Below are 19,248 nucleotides of genomic sequence, written 5' to 3' on the forward strand. Positions count from 1 at the left end.
AGAAGACACAGGTGACAGAGGACACATATGACAGAAGACACAGGTGAAGAGGACACATATGACAGAAGACACAGGTGACAGAGGACACATATGACAGAAGACACAGGTGACAGAGGACACATATGACAGAAGACACAGGTGAAGAGGACACATATGACAGAAGACACAGGTGACAGAGGACACAAATGACAGAAGACACAGGTGACAGAGGACACATATGACAGAAGACACAGGTGACAGAAGACACAGGTGACAGAGGACAAATATGACAGAGGACACATATGACAGAAGACACAGGTGACAGAAGACACAGGTGACAGGACACATATGACAGAAGACACAGGTGACAGAAGACACAGGTGACAGAAGACACAGGTGACAGAGGACACATGTGACAGAAGACACAGGTGACAGAATACACAGGTGACAGAGGACACAGGTGACAGAGGACACATATGACAGAAGACACAGGTGACAGAGGACACATATGACAGAAGACACAGGTGACAGAGGACACATATGACAGAAGACACAGGTGACAGAGGACACATCACAGAAGACACAGGTGACAGAGGACACATCACAGAAGACACAGGTGTCAGAGGACACATATGACAGAAGACACAGGTGACAGAAGACACAGGTGACAGAGGACAAATATGACAGAGGACACATATGACAGAAGACACAGGTGACAGAGGACACATATGACAGAAGACACAGGTGACAGAATACACAGGTGACAGAGGACACATATGACAGAAGACACAGGTGACAGAGGACACATATGACAGAAGACACAGGTGAAGAGGACACATATGACAGAAGACACAGGTGACATAGGACACATATGACACAAGACACAGGTGACAGAGGACACATTCACAGAAGACACAGGTGACAGAGGACACATGACAGAAGACACAGGTGACAGGGGGACACATGACAGTAGACACAGGTGACAGAGGACACATATGACAGAAGACACAGGTGACAGAGGACACATATGACAGAAGACACAGGTGACAGAGGACACATGACAGAAGACAGGTGACAGAGGACACATATGACAGAAGACACAGGTGACAGAGGACACATGACAGAAGACACAGGTGACAGAGGACACATATGACAGAAGACACAGGTGACAGAAGACACAGGTGACAGAGGACAAATATGACAGAGGACACATATGACAGAAGACACACGTGACAGAGGACACATGACAGAAGACACAGGTGACAGAGGACACATTCACAGAAGACACAGGTGACAGAGGACACATGACAGAAGACACAGGTGACAGAGGACACATATCACAGAAGACACAGGTGACAGAGGACACATGACAGAAGACACAGGTGACAGAGGACACATATGACAGAAGACACAAGTGACAGAAGACACAGGTGACAGAGGACACAGGTGACAGAGGACACAGGTGACAGAGGACACAGGTGACAGAGGACACATATGACAGAAGACACAGGTGACAGAGGACACATATGACAGAAGACACAGGTGACAGAGGACACATATGACAGAAGACACAGGTGACAGAGGACACAGGTGACAGAGGACAAAGGTGACAGAGGACATATATGACAGAAGACACAGGTGACAGAGGACACATATGACAGAAGACACAGGTGACAGAGGACACATATGACAGAAGACACAGGTGACAGAGGACACATATGACAGAAGACACAGGTGACAGAAAACACATATGACAGAAGACACAGGTGACAAAGGACACATATGACAGAAGACACAGGTGACAGAGGACACATCACAGAAGACACAGGTGACAGAGGACACATCACAGAAGACACAGGTGACAGAGGACACATATGACAGAAGACACAGGTGACAGAAGACACAGGTGACAGAGGACAAATATGACAGAGGACACATATGACAGAAGACACAGGTGACAGAGGACACATATGACAGAAGACACAGGTGACAGAGGACACATATGACAGAAGACACAGGTGACAGAATACACAGGTGACAGAATACACAGGTGACAGAGGACACATATGACAGAAGACACAGGTGACAGAGGACACATATGACAGAAGACACAGGTGACAGAATACACAGGTGACAGAGGACACATATGACAGAAGACACAGGTGACAGAATACACAGGTGACAGAGGACACATATGACAGAAGACACAGGTGACAGGGGGACACATGACAGTAGACACAGGTGACAGAGGACACATATGACAGAAGACACAGGTGACAGAGGACACATATGACAGAAGACACAGGTGACAGAGGACACATGACAGAAGACAGGTGACAGAGGACACATATGACAGAAGACACAGGTGACAGAGGACACATGACAGAAGACACAGGTGACAGAGGACACATATGACAGAAGACACAGGTGACAGAAGACACAGGTGACAGAGGACAAATATGACAGAGGACACATATGACAGAAGACACACGTGACAGAGGACACATGACAGAAGACACAGGTGACAGAGGACACATTCACAGAAGACACAGGTGACAGAGGACACATGACAGAAGACACAGGTGACAGAGGACACATATCACAGAAGACACAGGTGACAGAGGACACATGACAGAAGACACAGGTGACAGAGGACACATATGACAGAAGACACAAGTGACAGAAGACACAGGTGACAGAGGACAAATATGACAGAGGACACATATGACAGAAGACAGACGTGACAGAGGACACATATGACAGAATACACAGGTGACAGAGGACACATATGACAGAAGACATAAGTGACAGGGGACACATGTAACAGAGGACACAGGTGACAGAGGACACAGGTGACAGAGGACACAGGTGACAGAGGACACAGGTGACAGAGGACACATATGACAGAAGACACAGGTGACAGAGGACACATATGACAGAAGACACAGGTGACAGAGGACACATGTGACAGAAGACACAGGTGACAGAGGACACAGGTGACAGAGGACAAAGGTGACAGAGGACATATATGACAGAAGACACAGGACACAGGTGACAGAGGACACATATGACAGAAGACACAGGTGACAGAGGACACATATGACAGAAGACACAGGTGACAGAGGACACATATGACAGAAGACACAGGTGACAGAAAACACATATGACAGAAGACACAGGTGACAGAGGACACATATGACAGAAGACACAGGTGAAGAGGACACATATGACAGAAGACACAGGTGACAGAGGACACATATGACAGAAGACACAGGTGACAGAGGACACATATGACAGAAGACACAGGTGAAGAGGACACATATGACAGAAGACACAGGTGACAGAGGACACAAATGACAGAAGACACAGGTGACAGAGGACACATATGACAGAAGACACAGGTGACAGAAGACACAGGTGACAGAGGACAAATATGACAGAGGACACATATGACAGAAGACACAGGTGACAGAAGACACAGGTGACAGGACACATATGACAGAAGACACAGGTGACAGAAGACACAGGTGACAGAGGACACATATGACAGAAGACACAGGTGACAGAAGACACAGGTGACAGAGGACACATGTGACAGAAGACACAGGTGACAGAATACACAGGTGACAGAGGACACAGGTGACAGAGGACACATATGACAGAAGACACAGGTGACAGAGGACACATATGACAGAAGACACAGGTGACAGAGGACACATATGACAGAAGACACAGGTGACAGAATACACAGGTGACAGAGGACACATATGACAGAAGACACAGGTGACAGAGGACACATATGACAGAAGACACAGGTGAAGAGGACACATATGACAGAAGACACAGGTGACATAGGACACATATGACACAAGACACAGGTGACAGAGGACACATATCACAGAAGACACAGGTGACAGAGGACACATATGACAGAAGACACAGGTGACAGAAGACACAGGTGACAGAGGACAAATATGACAGAGGACACATATGACAGAAGACACAGGTGACAGAAGACACAGGTGACAGGACACATATGACAGAAGACACAGGTGACAGAAGACACAGGTGACAGAGGACACATATGACAGAAGACACAGGTGACAGAGGACACATGTGACAGAAGACACAGGTGACAGAAGACACAGGTGACAGAGGACACAGGTGACAGAGGACACATATGACAGAAGACACAGGTGACAGAGGACACATATGACAGAAGACACAGGTGACAGAGGACACATATGACAGAAGACACAGGTGACAGAGGACACATCACAGAAGACACAGGTGACAGAGGACACATCACAGAAGACACAGGTGACAGAGGACACATATGACAGAAGACACAGGTGACAGAAGACACAGGTGACAGAGGACAAATATGACAGAGGACACATATGACAGAAGACACAGGTGACAGAGGACACATATGACAGAAGACACAGGTGACAGAGGACACATATGACAGAAGACACAGGTGACAGAATACACAGGTGACAGAGGACACATATGACAGAAGACACAGGTGACAGAGGACACATATGACAGAAGACACAGGTGACAGAATACACAGGTGACAGAAGACACATGTGACAGAAGACACAGGTGACAGGACACAGGTGACAGAGGACACATATGACAGAAGACACAGGTGACAGACGACACATATGACAGAAGACACAGGTGACAGAGGACACATCACAGAAGACACAGGTGACAGAGGACACATGACAGAGGACACAGGTGACAGAGGACACATGTGACAGAAGACACAGGTGACAGAATACACAGGTGACAGAAGACACATGTGACAGAATACACAGGTGACAGAAGACACATGTGACAGAAGACACAGGTGACAGAAGACACAGGTGACAGAGGACACAGGTGACAGAGGACACATATGACAGAAGACACAGGTGACAGAGGACACATGACAGAAGACACAGGTGACAGAGGACACATATGACAGAAGACACAGGTGACAGAGGACACATCACAGAAGACACAGGTGACAGAGGACACATGACAGAAAACACAGGTGACAGAGGACACATGTGACAGAAGACACAGGTGACAGAGGACACATATGACAGAAGACACACGTGACAGAGGACACATGACAGAAGACACAGGTGACAGAGGACACATTCACAGAAGACACAGGTGACAGAGGACACATGACAGAAGACACAGGTGACAGAGGACACATATCACAGAAGACACAGGTGACAGAGGACACATGACAGAAGACACAGGTGACAGAGGACACATATGACAGAAGACACAGGTGACAGAGGACAAATATGACAGAGGACACATATGACAGAAGACAGACGTGACAGAGGACACATATGACAGAATACACAGGTGACAGAGGACACATATGACAGAAGACATAAGTGACAGGGGACACATGTAACAGAGGACACAGGTGACAGAGGACACAGGTGACAGAGGACACATATGACAGAAGACACAGGTGACAGAGAACACATATGACAGAAGACACAGGTGACAGAGGACACATATGACAGAAGACACAGGTGACAGAGGACACAGGTGACAGAGGACAAAGGTGACAGAGGACATATATGACAGAAGACACAGGAAACAGGTGACAGAGGACACATATGACAGAAGACACAGGTGACAGAGGACACATATGACAGAAGACACAGGTGACAGAGGACACATATGACAGAAGACACAGGTGACAGAAAACACATATGACAGACAACACAGGTGACAGAGGACAAATATGACAGAAGACACAGGTGACAGAGGACAAATATGACAGAAGATACAGGTGACAGAGGACAAATATGACAGAAGACACAGGTGACAGAGAACACATATGACAGAAGAAACAGGTGACAGAGGACACAGGTGACAGGGGACACATATGACAGAGGACACAGGTGACAGAGGACACAGGTGACAGAGGACACATATGACAGAAGACACAGGTGACAGAAGACACAGGTGACAGAGGACACAGGTGACAGAGGACACATGACAGAAGACACAGGACACAGGTGACAGAGGAGACATATGACAGAAGACACAGGTGACAGAATACACAGGTGACAGAGGACACATATGACAGAAGACACAGGTGACAGGGGACACATGACAGAAGACACAGGTGACAGAGGACACATGACAGAAGACACAGGTGACAGAGGACACATTTATGATTTTTATTTTAAGTTGTGCTGAAATATTTTAAGTTGTGCTGCTGTGATACCATAATTTCCCACGGGATCAATAAAGTGTATCGTATCGTATTGTATATGACAGAAGACACAGGACACAGGTGACAGAGGACACATATGACAGAAGAGACAGGTGACAGAGGACACAGGTGACAGAGGACACATATGACAGAAGACACAGGTGACACATATGACAGAAGACACAGGTGACATAGGACACATGACAGAAGACACAGGTGACAGAAGACACAGGTGACAGAGGACACAGGTGACAGAGGACAAAGGTGACAGAGGACATATATGACAGAAGACACAGGTGACAGAGGACACATATGACAGAAGACACAGGTGACAGAGGACACATATGACAGAAGACATAAGTGACAGGGGACACATGTAACAGAGGACACAGGTGACAGAGGACACAGGTGACAGAGGACACATATGACAGAAGACACAGGTGACAGAGGACACATATGACAGAAGACACAGGTGACAGAGGACACATATGACAGAAGACACAGGTGACAGAGGACACAGGTGACAGAGGACAAAGGTGACAGAGGACATATATGACAGAAGACACAGGACACAGGTGACAGAGGACACATATGACAGAAGACACAGGTGACAGAGGACACATATGACAGAAGACACAGGTGACAGAGGACACAGGTGACAGAAGACACAGGTGACAGAAGACACAGGTGACAGAAGACACATATGACAGAAGACACAGGTGACAGAAGACACAGGTGACAGAGGACACATATGACAGAAGACACAGGTGACAGAGGACACAGGAGACAGAAGACACAGGTGACAGAAGACACAGGTGACAGAGGACAAATATGACAGAGGACACATATGACAGAAGACACAGGTGACAGAGGACACATATGACAGAAGACACAGGTGACAGAGGACACATATGACAGAAGACACAGGTGAAGAGGACACATATGACAGAAGACACAGGTGACAGAGGACACATATGACACAAGACACAGGTGACAGAGGACACAAATGACAGAAGACACAGGTGACAGAGGACACAGGTGACAGAAGACACAGGTGACAGAGGACAAATATGACAGAAGACACAGGTGACAGAAGACACAGGTGACAGAAGACACAGGTGACAGGACACATATGACAGAAGACATAGGTGACAGAAGACACAGGTGACAGAGGACACATGTGACAGAAGACACAGGTGACAGAAGACACAGGTGACAGAGGACACAGGTGACAGAGGACACATATGACAGAAGACACAGGTGACAGAGGACACATATGACAGAAGACACAGGTGACAGAGGACACATATGACAGAAGACACAGGTGACAGAAGACACAGGTGACAGAGGACACAGGTGACAGAGGACACAGGTGACAGAGGACACATGATAGAAGACACAGGTGACAGAAGACACTGGTGACAGAGGACACATGTGACAGAAGACACAGGTGACAGAAGACACAGGTGACAGAAGACACAGGTGACAGAGGACAAATATGACAGAGGACACATATGACAGAAGACACAGGTGACAGAAGACACAGGTGACAGGACACATATGACAGAAGACATAGGTGACAGAAGACACAGGTGACAGAAGACACAGGTGACAGAAGACACAGGTGACAGAGGACACATGTGACAGAAGACACAGGTGACAGAAGACACAGGTGACAGAGGACACAGGTGACAGAGGACACATATGACAGAAGACACAGGTGACAGAGGACACATATGACAGAAGACACAGGTGACAGAGGACACATATGACAGAAGACACAGGTGACAGAGGACACATCACAGAAGACACAGGTGACAGAGGACACATATGACAGAAGACACAGGTGACAGAAGACACAGGCGACAGAGGACAAATATGACAGAGGACACATATGACAGAAGACACAGGTGACAGAGGACACATATGACAGAAGACACAGGTGACAGAGGACACATATGACAGAAGACACAGGTGACAGAATACACAGGTGACAGAGGACACATATGACAGAAGACACAGGTGACAGAGGACACATATGACAGAAGACACAGGTGAAGAGGACACATATGACAGAAGACACAGGTGACAGAGGACACATATGACACAAGACACAGGTGACAGAGGACACATATCACAGAAGACACAGGTGACAGAGGACACATATGACAGAAGACACAGGTGACAGAAGACACAGGTGACAGAGGACAAATATGACAGAGGACACATATGACAGAAGACACAGGTGACAGAAGACACAGGTGACAGGACACATATGACAGAAGACACAGGTGACAGAAGACACAGGTGACAGAGGACACAGGTGACAGAAGTCACAGGTGACAGAAGACACAGGTGACAGAGGACACATGTGACAGAAGACACATGTGACAGAAGACACAGGTGACAGAAGACACAGGTGACAGAGGACACAGGTGACAGAGGACACATATGACAGAAGACACAGGTGACAGAGGACACATATGACAGAAGACACAGGTGACAAAGGACACATATGACAGAAGACACAGGTGACAAAGGACACATATGACAGAAGACACAGGTGACAGAGGACACATCACAGAAGACACAGGTGACAGAGGACACATCACAGAAGACACAGGTGACAGAGGACACATCACAGAAGACACAGGTGACAGAGGACACATATGACAGAAGACACAGGTGACAGAAGACACAGGTGACAGAGGACAAATATGACAGAGGACACATATGACAGAAGACACAGGTGACAGAGGACACATATGACAGAAGACACAGGTGACAGAGGACACATATGACAGAAGACACAGGTGACAGAATACACAGGTGACAGAGGACACATATGACAGAAGACACAGGTGACAGAGGACACATATGACAGAAGACACAGGTGACAGAATACACAGGTGACAGAGGACACATATGACAGAAGACACAGGTGACAGAATACACAGGTGACAGAGGACACATATGACAGAAGACACTGGTGACAGGGGACACATGACAGAAGACACAGGTGACAGAGGACACATATGACAGAAGACACAGGTGACAGAGGACACATATGACAGAAGACACAGGTGACAGAGGACACATATGACAGAAGACACAGGTGACAGAGGACACATGACAGAAGACACAGGTGACAGAGGACACATATGACAGAAGACACAGGTGACAGAGGACACATGACAGAAGACACAGGTGACAGAGGACACATATGACAGAAGACACAGGTGACAGAAGACACAGGTGACAGAGGACAAATATGACAGAGGACACATATGACAGAAGACACACGTGACAGAGGACACATGACAGAAGACACAGGTGACAGAGGACACATTCACAGAAGACACAGGTGACAGAGGACACATGACAGAAGACACAGGTGACAGAGGACACATATCACAGAAGACACAGGTGACAGAGGACACATGACAGAAGACACAGGTGACAGAGGACACATATGACAGAAGACACAGGTGACAGAAGACACAGGTGACAGAGGACAAATATGACAGAGGACACATATGACAGAAGACAGACGTGACGGAGGACACATATGACAGAATACACAGGTGACAGAGGACACATATGACAGAAGACATAAGTGACAGGGGACACATGTAACAGAGGACACAGGTGACAGAGGACACATATGACAGAAGACAAGGTGACAGAGGACACATGACAGAAGACACAGGTGACAGAGGACACATATGACAGAAGACACAGGTGACAGAAGACACAGGTGACAGAGGACAAATATGACAGAGGACACATATGACAGAAGACAAACGTGACAGAGGACACATGACAGAAGACACAGGTGACAGAGGACACATTCACAGAAGACACAGGTGACAGAGGACACATGACAGAAGACACAGGTGACAGAGGACACATATCACAGAAGACACAGGTGACAGAGGACACATGACAGAAGACACAGGTGACAGAGGACACATATGACAGAAGACACAGGTGACAGAAGACACAGGTGACAGAGGACAAATATGACAGAGGATACATATGACAGAAGACAGACGTGACAGAGGACACATATGACAGAATACACAGGTGACAGAGGACACATATGACAGAAGACATAAGTGACAGGGGACACATGTAACAGAGGACACAGGTGACAGAGGACACAGGTGACAGAGGACACATATGACAGAAGACACAGGTGACAGAGGACACATATGACAGAAGACACAGGTGACAGAGGACACATATGACAGAAGACACAGGTGACAGAGGACACAGGTGACAGAGGACAAAGGTGACAGAGGACATATATGACAGAAGACACAGGACACAGGTGACAGAGGACACATATGACAGAAGACACAGGTGACAGAGGACACATATGACAGAAGACACAGGTGACAGAGGACACAGGTGACAGAAGACACAGGTGACAGAAGACACAGGTGACAGAAGACACATATGACAGAAGACACAGGTGACAGAAGACACAGGTGACAGAGGACACATATGACAGAAGACACAGGTGACAGAGGACACAGGAGACAGAAGACACAGGTGACAGAAGACACAGGTGACAGAGGACAAATATGACAGAGGACACATATGACAGAAGACACAGGTGACAGAGGACACATATGACAGAAGACACAGGTGACAGAGGACACATATGACAGAAGACACAGGTGAAGAGGACACATATGACAGAAGACACAGGTGACAGAGGACACATATGACACAAGACACAGGTGACAGAGGACACAAATGACAGAAGACACAGGTGACAGAGGACACAGGTGACAGAAGACACAGGTGACAGAGGACAAATATGACAGAAGACACAGGTGACAGAAGACACAGGTGACAGAAGACACAGGTGACAGGACACATATGACAGAAGACATAGGTGACAGAAGACACAGGTGACAGAGGACACATGTGACAGAAGACACAGGTGACAGAAGACACAGGTGACAGAGGACACAGGTGACAGAGGACACATATGACAGAAGACACAGGTGACAGAGGACACATATGACAGAAGACACAGGTGACAGAGGACACATATGACAGAAGACACAGGTGACAGAAGACACAGGTGACAGAGGACACAGGTGACAGAGGACACAGGTGACAGAGGACACATGATAGAAGACACAGGTGACAGAAGACACTGGTGACAGAGGACACATGTGACAGAAGACACAGGTGACAGAAGACACAGGTGACAGAGGACACAGGTGACAGAGGACACATATGACAGAGGACACATATGACAGAAGACACAGGTGACAGAGGACACATATGACAGAAGACACAGGTGACAAGACACAGGTGACAGAGGACAAATATGACAGAGGACACATATGACAGAAGACACAGGTGACAGAAGACACAGGTGACAGGACACATATGACAGAAGACATAGGTGACAGAAGACACAGGTGACAGAAGACACATATGACAGAAGACACAGGTGACAGAAGACACAGGTGACAGAGGACACATGTGACAGAGGACACATGTGACAGAAGACACAGGTGACAGAAGACACAGGTGACAGAGGACACAGGTGACAGAGGACACATATGACAGAAGACACAGGTGACAGAGGACACATATGACAGAAGACACAGGTGACAGAGGACACATATGACAGAAGACACAGGTGACAGAGGACACATCACAGAAGACACAGGTGACAGAGGACACATCACAGAAGACACAGGTGACAGAGGACACATATGACAGAAGACACAGGTGACAGAAGACACAGGTGACAGAGGACAAATATGACAGAGGACACATATGACAGAAGACACAGGTGACAGAGGACACATATGACAGAAGACACAGGTGAAGAGGACACATGACAGAAGACACAGGTGACAGAGGACACATATGACACAAGACAGGTGACAGAGGACACATATCACAGAAGACACAGGTGACAGAGGACACATATGACAGAAGACACAGGTGACAGAAGACACAGGTGACAGGACACATATGACAGAAGACACAGGTGACAGAAGACACAGGTGACAGAGGACACATATGACAGAAGACACAGGTGACAGAAGACACAGGTGACAGAGGACACATGTGACAGAAGACACAGGTGACAGAAGACACAGGTGACAGAGGACACAGGTGACAGAGGACACATATGACAGAAGACACAGGTGACAGAGGACACATATGACAGAAGACACAGGTGACAAAGGACACATATGACAGAAGACACAGGTGACAGAGGACACATCACAGAAGACACAGGTGACAGAGGACACATCACAGAAGACACAGGTGACAGAGGACACATATGACAGAAGACACAGGTGACAGAAGACACAGGTGACAGAGGACAAATATGACAGAGGACACATATGACAGAAGACACAGGTGACAGAGGACACATATGACAGAAGACACAGGTGACAGAGGACACATATGACAGAAGACACAGGTGACAGAATACACAGGTGACAGAATACACAGGTGACAGAGGACACATATGACAGAAGACACAGGTGACAGAGGACACATATGACAGAAGACACAGGTGACAGAATACACAGGTGACAGAGGACACATATGACAGAAGACACAGGTGACAGAATACACAGGTGACAGAGGACACATATGACAGAAGACACAGGTGACAGGAGGACACATGACAGTAGACACAGGTGACAGAGGACACATATGACAGAAGACACAGGTGACAGAGGACACATATGACAGAAGACACAGGTGACAGAGGACACATGACAGAAGACAGGTGACAGAGGACACATATGACAGAAGACACAGGTGACAGAGGACACATGACAGAAGACACAGGTGACAGAGGACACATATGACAGAAGACACAGGTGACAGAAGACACAGGTGACAGAGGACAAATATGACAGAGGACACATATGACAGAAGACACACGTGACAGAGGACACATGACAGAAGACACAGGTGACAGAGGACACATTCACAGAAGACACAGGTGACAGAGGACACATGACAGAAGACACAGGTGACAGAGGACACATATCACAGAAGACACAGGTGACAGAGGACACATGACAGAAGACACAGGTGACAGAGGACACATATGACAGAAGACACAAGTGACAGAAGACACAGGTGACAGAGGACAAATATGACAGAGGACACATATGACAGAAGACAGACGTGACAGAGGACACATATGACAGAATACACAGGTGACAGAGGACACATATGACAGAAGACATAAGTGACAGGGGACACATGTAACAGAGGACACAGGTGACAGAGGACACAGGTGACAGAGGACACGGGTGACAGAGGACACATATGACAGAAGACACAGGTGACAGAGGACACATATGACAGAAGACACAGGTGACAGAGGACACATATGACAGAAGACACAGGTGACAGAGGACACAGGTGACAGAGGACAAAGGTGACAGAGGACATATATGACAGAAGACACAGGACACAGGTGACAGAGGACACATATGACAGAAGACACAGGTGACAGAGGACACATATGACAGAAGACACAGGTGACAGAGGACACATATGACAGAAGACACAGGTGACAGAAAACACATATGACAGAAGACACAGGTGACAGAGGACACATATGACAGAAGACACAGGTGAAGAGGACACATATGACAGAAGACACAGGTGACAGAGGACACATATGACAGAAGACACAGGTGACAGAGGACACATATGACAGAAGACACAGGTGAAGAGGACACATATGACAGAAGACACAGGTGACAGAGGACACAAATGACAGAAGACACAGGTGACAGAGGACACATATGACAGAAGACACAGGTGACAGAAGACACAGGTGACAGAGGACAAATATGACAGAGGACACATATGACAGAAGACACAGGTGACAGAAGACACAGGTGACAGGACACATATGACAGAAGACACAGGTGACAGAAGACACAGGTGACAGAAGACACAGGTGACAGAGGACACATGTGACAGAAGACACAGGTGACAGAATACACAGGTGACAGAGGACACAGGTGACAGAGGACACATATGACAGAAGACACAGGTGACAGAGGACACATATGACAGAAGACACAGGTGACAGAGGACACATATGACAGAAGACACAGGTGACAGAGGACACATCACAGAAGACACAGGTGACAGAGGACACATCACAGAAGACACAGGTGTCAGAGGACACATATGACAGAAGACACAGGTGACAGAAGACACAGGTGACAGAGGACAAATATGACAGAGGACACATATGACAGAAGACACAGGTGACAGAGGACACATATGACAGAAGACACAGGTGACAGAATACACAGGTGACAGAGGACACATATGACAGAAGACACAGGTGACAGAGGACACATATGACAGAAGACACAGGTGAAGAGGACACATATGACAGAAGACACAGGTGACATAGGACACATATGACACAAGACACAGGTGACAGAGGACACATTCACAGAAGACACAGGTGACAGAGGACACATGACAGAAGACACAGGTGACAGGGGGACACATGACAGTAGACACAGGTGACAGAGGACACATATGACAGAAGACACAGGTGACAGAGGACACATATGACAGAAGACACAGGTGACAGAGGACACATGACAGAAGACAGGTGACAGAGGACACATATGACAGAAGACACAGGTGACAGAGGACACATGACAGAAGACACAGGTGACAGAGGACACATATGACAGAAGACACAGGTGACAGAAGACACAGGTGACAGAGGACAAATATGACAGAGGACACATATGACAGAAGACACACGTGACAGAGGACACATGACAGAAGACACAGGTGACAGAGGACACATTCACAGAAGACACAGGTGACAGAGGACACATGACAGAAGACACAGGTGACAGAGGACACATATCACAGAAGACACAGGTGACAGAGGACACATGACAGAAGACACAGGTGACAGAGGACACATATGACAGAAGACACAAGTGACAGAAGACACAGGTGACAGAGGACACAGGTGACAGAGGACACAGGTGACAGAGGACACAGGTGACAGAGGACACATATGACAGAAGACACAGGTGACAGAGGACACATATGACAGAAGACACAGGTGACAGAGGACACATATGACAGAAGACACAGGTGACAGAGGACACAGGTGACAGAGGACAAAGGTGACAGAGGACATATATGACAGAAGACACAGGTGACAGAGGACACATATGACAGAAGACACAGGTGACAGAGGACACATATGACAGAAGACACAGGTGACAGAGGACACATATGACAGAAGACACAGGTGACAGAAAACACATATGACAGAAGACACAGGTGACAAAGGACACATATGACAGAAGACACAGGTGACAGAGGACACATCACAGAAGACACAGGTGACAGAGGACACATCACAGAAGACACAGGTGACAGAGGACACATATGACAGAAGACACAGGTGACAGAAGACACAGGTGACAGAGGACAAATATGACAGAGGACACATATGACAGAAGACACAGGTGACAGAGGACACATATGACAGAAGACACAGGTGACAGAGGACACATATGACAGAAGACACAGGTGACAGAATACACAGGTGACAGAATACACAGGTGACAGAGGACACATATGACAGAAGACACAGGTGACAGAGGACACATATGACAGAAGACACAGGTGACAGAATACACAGGTGACAGAGGACACATATGACAGAAGACACAGGTGACAGAATACACAGGTGACAGAGGACACATATGACAGAAGACACAGGTGACAGGGGGACACATGACAGTAGACACAGGTGACAGAGGACACATATGACAGAAGACACAGGTGACAGAGGACACATATGACAGAAGACACAGGTGACAGAGGACACATGACAGAAGACAGGTGACAGAGGACACATATGACAGAAGACACAGGTGACAGAGGACACATGACAGAAGACACAGGTGACAGAGGACACATATGACAGAAGACACAGGTGACAGAAGACACAGGTGACAGAGGACAAATATGACAGAGGACACATATGACAGAAGACACACGTGACAGAGGACACATGACAGAAGACACAGGTGACAGAGGACACATTCACAGAAGACACAGGTGACAGAGGACACATGACAGAAGACACAGGTGACAGAGGACACATATCACAGAAGACACAGGTGACAGAGGACACATGACAGAAGACACAGGTGACAGAGGACACATATGACAGAAGACACAAGTGACAGAAGACACAGGTGACAGAGGACAAATATGACAGAGGACACATATGACAGAAGACAGACGTGACAGAGGACACATATGACAGAATACACAGGTGACAGAGGACACATATGACAGAAGACATAAGTGACAGGGGACACATGTAACAGAGGACACAGGTGACAGAGGACACAGGTGACAGAGGACACAGGTGACAGAGGACACAGGTGACAGAGGACACATATGACAGAAGACACAGGTGACAGAGGACACATATGACAGAAGACACAGGTGACAGAGGACACATGTGACAGAAGACACAGGTGACAGAGGACACAGGTGACAGAGGACAAAGGTGACAGAGGACATATATGACAGAAGACACAGGACACAGGTGACAGAGGACACATATGACAGAAGACACAGGTGACAGAGGACACATATGACAGAAGACACAGGTGACAGAGGACACATATGACAGAAGACACAGGTGACAGAAAACACATATGACAGAAGACACAGGTGACAGAGGACACATATGACAGAAGACACAGGTGAAGAGGACACATATGACAGAAGACACAGGTGACAGAGGACACATATGACAGAAGACACAGGTGACAGAGGACACATATGACAGAAGACACAGGTGAAGAGGACACATATGACAGAAGACACAGGTGACAGAGGACACAAATGACAGAAGACACAGGTGACAGAGGACACATATGACAGAAGACACAGGTGACAGAAGACACAGGTGACAGAGGACAAATATGACAGAGGACACATATGACAGAAGACACAGGTGACAGAAGACACAGGTGACAGGACACATATGACAGAAGACACAGGTGACAGAAGACACAGGTGACAGAGGACACATATGACAGAAGACACAGGTGACAGAAGACACAGGTGACAGAGGACACATGTGACAGAAGACACAGGTGACAGAATACACAGGTGACAGAGGACACAGGTGACAGAGGACACATATGACAGAAGACACAGGTGACAGAGGACACATATGACAGAAGACACAGGTGACAGAGGACACATATGACAGAAGACACAGGTGACAGAATACACAGGTGACAGAGGACACATATGACAGAAGACACAGGTGACAGAGGACACATATGACAGAAGACACAGGTGAAGAGGACACATATGACAGAAGACACAGGTGACATAGGACACATATGACACAAGACACAGGTGACAGAGGACACATATCACAGAAGACACAGGTGACAGAGGACACATATGACAGAAGACACAGGTGACAGAAGACACAGGTGACAGAGGACAAATATGACAGAGGACACATATGACAGAAGACACAGGTGACAGAAGACACAGGTGACAGGACACATATGACAGAAGACACAGGTGACAGAAGACACAGGTGACAGAGGACACATATGACAGAAGACACAGGTGACAGAGGACACATGTGACAGAAGACACAGGTGACAGAAGACACAGGTGACAGAGGACACAGGTGACAGAGGACACATATGACAGAAGACACAGGTGACAGAGGACACATATGACAGAAGACACAGGTGACAGAGGACACATATGACAGAAGACACAGGTGACAGAGGACACATCACAGAAGACACAGGTGACAGAGGACACATCACAGAAGACACAGGTGACAGAGGACACATATGACAGAAGACACAGGTGACAGAAGACACAGGTGACAGAGGACAAATATGACAGAGGACACATATGACAGAAGACACAGGTGACAGAGGACACATATGACAGAAGACACAGGTGACAGAGGACACATATGACAGAAGACACAGGTGACAGAATACACAGGTGACAGAGGACACATATGACAGAAGACACAGGTGACAGAGGACACATATGACAGAAGACACAGGTGACAGAATACACAGGTGACAGAAGACACATGTGACAGAAGACACAGGTGACAGGACACAGGTGACAGAGGACACATATGACAGAAGACACAGGTGACAGACGACACATATGACAGAAGACACAGGTGACAGAGGACACATCACAGAAGACACAGGTGACAGAGGACACATGACAGAGGACACAGGTGACAGAGGACACATGTGACAGAAGACACAGGTGACAGAATACACAGGTGACAGAAGACACATGTGACAGAATACACAGGTGACAGAAGACACATGTGACAGAAGACACAGGTGACAGAAGACACAGGTGACAGAGGACACAGGTGACAGAGGACACATATGACAGAAGACACAGGTGACAGAGGACACATGACAGAAGACACAGGTGACAGAGGACACATATGACAGAAGACACAGGTGACAGAGGACACATCACAGAAGACACAGGTGACAGAGGACACATGACAGAAAACACAGGTGACAGAGGACACATGTGACAGAAGACACAGGTGACAGAGGACACATATGACAGAAGACACACGTGACAGAGGACACATGACAGAAGACACAGGTGACAGAGGACACATTCACAGAAGACACAGGTGACAGAGGACACATGACAGAAGACACAGGTGACAGAGGACACATATCACAGAAGACACAGGTGACAGAGGACACATGACAGAAGACACAGGTGACAGAGGACACATATGACAGAAGACACAGGTGACAGAGGACAAATATGACAGAGGACACATATGACAGAAGACAGACGTGACAGAGGACACATATGACAGAATACACAGGTGACAGAGGACACATATGACAGAAGACATAAGTGACAGGGGACACATGTAACAGAGGACACAGGTGACAGAG

This window comes from Ranitomeya imitator, chromosome 3 (genome assembly GCF_032444005.1).
Source record: "Ranitomeya imitator isolate aRanImi1 chromosome 3, aRanImi1.pri, whole genome shotgun sequence".
Classification (NCBI taxonomy): domain Eukaryota; kingdom Metazoa; phylum Chordata; class Amphibia; order Anura; family Dendrobatidae; genus Ranitomeya; species Ranitomeya imitator.